Genomic DNA, 4542 nt, shown 5'->3' with positions numbered 1-4542 from the left:
TTCAGCATGACTGCGCCCAGCATGTTTCTCCAATTAACCCTGTCCCTTGCCACTTGCGGCCACCGTATCCCCGCAAACATCTTAATCTCAGCCGCTCATCATTAACGTTCTGATTGCATTGGCAACTGTATAGATTTGTGTAAAGCTCTTCGGTTATTTGAACTTTCTTACCCATACTGCTAATGACATTGCCCTCTTTGACTCTTAACGCATACATCTGGTTTTTACATATGCCTAACTCGATTCCCTGCATATGAAATTCTTACCGCTAACTTATTAATCGGCCTCCGCTTCAGTGGCCCTTTGTCCAGTCTTGTATCGTTTTGTTTTTGTACTCAGCGTATTTCTATTACAGCTCCAAAAATGAAATACCAACTATCCCCACTTGCCTCATTGTTCACTACATTCCTCCGTTCCCTCTTCAAATGTAAGCTAATACGATACCTTACCATTCTGTGGTCGCTACAACGGACCTTACCGAGAACCTCCACATCCTCTACGATGCCAGGGTGAGCGCATAGTATGAAGTCTATTTCATTTCTAGGCACTGCACTGGGAGCTGTAATTTATCCTTGGCTTTTTAAAGTTTCAATAGTGACACTCGCTCAAATTCTGGCCGAATTTCCCGACCTTCATCACGAACTGTACACGGACGACATCGCCCTCTGTATCACAATAGGGTCGATCGGCACTGCACAGGACACCCTTCAAATCGCAGGGGAGATGGACATGGCCTGGTCACCCCCGAAATTAGAACTACTTGTGATCAGGGTGCGACCACATGATCCTGCCATAGAAGTCGCCGATAGCGGCCAACCCGTTCCCATGGTTCAGCTCCACCACATGCTCGGATTAGACTTGTAAGCAAACGCTGTTGCCGTAATACCATACACCTTATTTATTTATTTATTTCTGATACCCTCATGGCCCACAGGGCATTGTTGAGGGGAGTGGTACATAGATATAAAATGAAACTGTTACAAAAAGGCGATTAACGCATACATAGACATGCCTACAAAAAATGATACGCATGATTACAAAAAGAAAACTAGCTGCAAGAAAATACATGATTCAAAAAAGCGAAACAATACAATAATTAGGAATACCAACACCAAAACGAATAAATTCACAAAAACAGTCAAAAAACGTTTCATGTAAACACAAAGATATGAACTAGAACATCACCCTTCGTAGAAACATTGAACAGGTACAATGGCAGAAGGCTATTAACAAAACAAAGTGCACGCGAAAAAAAAAGGAACAGGGCTAAATACACAATATACAAAACGAAGCGAACCAACTGAAGCTATGGTAAACCATATTGTAATGACAACAGTGCCCTAAACTCATTAACGTCCTTTGCAGCCACAATATGTGGTGGTAGGCGGTTCCACTCCGACGATGTTTTTGGAATAAAGGAATTTATGCAGGATGTTGTCCGGCAACGAGGAACGCCAACTTTCCGTGAGTGATCGGTGCGGGATGAAACATATGTTGGTGTTGTGATCAATGCATCTTTAAGAGTAGAGTTCATGCTGTAAATTTAAAAAAACACAGACGGGACACTTTTCTGCGCAGAGCAAGAGGGGTTGACGATAAACTATTTTTTATTTCTGTGACACTGGAAGCACGATCATAGTTGCGCACAATAAAACGCGCTGCTCTATTCTGCACAGCTTCTAGGGCGTTCTATTCTGCACAGCTTCTAGGAAGGTAGACGAGACAGGACGAACGCCGGTCCTGTCTCGTCTACCTTCGTCCCTGTCTTTTTAGCCGCTGGAATGTATCACAATAGTACTACCAACCAACTAGCCCAACTTTCTACGCTTAATGACCTATGACAGAACCTTGTGGGACGCCGGAGGTCACAGGAATGGATGACGAGTTAAAGCCATTAGCCTGTACATACTGCAATCGGTTAGACAAAAAGCACTCAATCCACCTTAGTACATTATGGTCAATATTATGTTTACTTAGTTTGTAAAGAAGTAAGTTGTGCGACACTGTGTCAAATGCTTTGCGAAAGTCTAAATAAATACAGTCAGCCTCATTGCCATGATCAAGTACGAAGTTAATATTGCTCGTAAGACTTATTAATTGTGTTTCGCAAGAGAAGTATTTTCTAAAACGATGTTGTGCACAGTTGAAGAACGAAGATGACTCAAGAAAGTAGCTAGATGAGACAGGATGACATGCTCCACTATCTTGCAAGGAATGCAAATGTTGGGTAATGTAATTCCAAGACTGTTAAATAATCTTAATAAAGGCCATACAATGCATGAACATATTAGAAACCTTGACGTCTTGTACAGTTGATTTTATTTATGGTATATGAATTATGATGAATGCAGCTAATATGTATATGTGTGTGTGAAAGTGGTGTGTATTATGTCGACATTTTTTTTTACACGGCAATGGAAAATTGCCACTCTCTGGTTTGTCAAATTTGCATGTTATTACAGTATTTATAGAGTTGTCATGTGTTTTGGTAATAATTGTTATCTAATTACTCTAATGGCTTTACAAAATATGTAATTCCTGATGTTTCGCGCATGTACTGTGTCTGCCCTTGTCCATATGTAATAGGGGGTGCGAGCTTGTCAAGCTGCCCGTAAGGCAGCTTTTTTCTCTCGCCCCCTCATGTCCTTTCAGTACATGAAATAAATGAAATGAAATGAAATGAAATGCTGGTTAATGATATTGGTCGATAGTTGAGTGAAAGGTGTTTGTCACCTGATTTGTGGAGTGGAACCACCTTACCCAATTTCCAGTCATCTGGGAGTTCACCGTCCTGTAGGGATTGCTGAAATAATTTTGACAGTATTATGGCAGAATATACTTTAGTGTTTTTCAGAATTTTACTGGTGATATTATCTGGACCGCAAGAAGAGGATAGTTTCATGTGGTCTATGATTTTTATGATGCCTTCAAAATCAAAATGAATGGGATCCATTGGGAATGTGATGTGACCATTATAATGCGGTAGTGATGTGCTTGAGGAGAGATAAAATGCCTTAGCATAAGTTTCATTAAGTACCTTACCACTGTCGCTAATAGGGATGGGATTTGATTGTGCATCGAGAAGAGATACTGATGGCTGGTCTGAACCGTTCACAACGTTCCAGAACTTTTTGGATCAGTTAGTAAAAGTGATGGCAGAGTAACGTTAAAATATCGCTCCTTGGCTATTTTTAACGCATTTTTGTACTCCTCAACCACACCTCTGAGTGCTGTCCAATGTTCAGGTTTTCCCGATGACTTTGCCTTGGAATATAACCGTCTTTTTTGTTACCAAGGCGTTTTAATGACCGGGTGAACCATGGTGACCTGCCATTAGTAGTGATGATTCTTCGAGGAACATGCAATTCAGTTAGCTCATGAAGTTTGTTCTTAAATAAGCACCAATTTTCATTAACAGACCTTTGGTAAGACTATGAAAAAGTCATCCAAAAATAGCTTAGACCATCATTAATTGACGTAAAATTTGCCTTAGCATAGTAGTAAATTGTTTTAGTTTTATTTCGCGATTTGTTAGACGGCAAGCTTAATTCGATAAGGAGTAGGCAATGATCGCTTAAACCTGGAGAGTAGCTTACGCCGGAAACAAGGTCTGGAGAACTAGTTAGCAAAAGGTCTAATATGCTTGAGCTTGTAGATGTCATCCTTGTAGGTTGTGTGACTACCTGTGTTAATGAAAAGGTGGAGCAAAGTGCTGAAGAACTTGTTGATTATGATGATCCATCGTTGCCTAAATGAGTGTCTGACCAGTTAATGGCAGCAAAGTTAAAGTCACCAAAAAGAAGAATAGGCCGATTAGGAAACCTTGTTTGAATTGTGTTAAGAATGTCATGGAGGTCATTACAAAAGCCAACGGTAGTAGATGGTGGACGGTAACATCCACAAAAGAGGAGAGCTTTGTTGTTAATTTTGATCTGGACACAAAGGAACTCCAGAGTAGTATCAAGGTTAACTTCAAAGCATTCTATATCCTCAGATACAGCGATTAAAGTGCCGCCGCGCCGCGGCCAGAAGGGCGGTCACAACGAAATATATGGTAACGCTTTTGTGAGGAAAATATTTCGCTATTGCGCACGGATTCATTGAGCCAAGTCTCTGTTAGTACGATAATATCAGCCACCATGGTATCGGCAGTGCAAGATAAGCTGTCACGATGACAAAAAACACTGCGTATATTAGTGAAAAGGATAGAAATGTTTCGAAGTGTTTGCGCAGGTCGATGCTCATCTTTATCTAGTTATCTTGGAGAAGAAGGGCTTGAAGGGCTTGAGTTGGTTACAACACGTGTTGAATTGTTTTCCCGGACACTATCAGTTATAGGGCAGTACACGTAACATCTTTTCTTAAGAATAAGCTTGTTGTAGCGGAGGCTAAATGATTCTTCGGGCTCAGTTTGCTTTGCGAATTGAACAAGTTTCTTCCGCGCGTGCCTGGTGGCCTGAGAAAAATCTTCGCTAATCGAGACGTCTGAATCTTTCAATTTGGTCTTTGCACCGAAAACTCTTTCTCTGATTTTATGAGGCG

The 4542-nt window shown here is 41.0% G+C and overlaps 1 pseudogene; it reads right to left on the bottom strand.

Moving 5' to 3' along the window:
- Positions 1–3191: 3191 nt before the first annotated feature.
- Positions 3192–4141, bottom strand: LOC149335520 (uncharacterized; annotated as a pseudogene).
- Positions 4142–4542: the final 401 nt, after the last annotated feature.

The sequence above is a fragment of the Amblyomma mixtum genome, chromosome 7 (genome assembly GCF_055824585.1).
Source record: "Amblyomma mixtum isolate Tamu chromosome 7, ASM5582458v1, whole genome shotgun sequence".
Lineage (NCBI taxonomy): Eukaryota > Metazoa > Arthropoda > Arachnida > Ixodida > Ixodidae > Amblyomma > Amblyomma mixtum.
The sequence above is the reverse complement of the archived record's forward strand: the minus strand, read 5'-3'. Positions and strand labels throughout refer to the sequence as shown.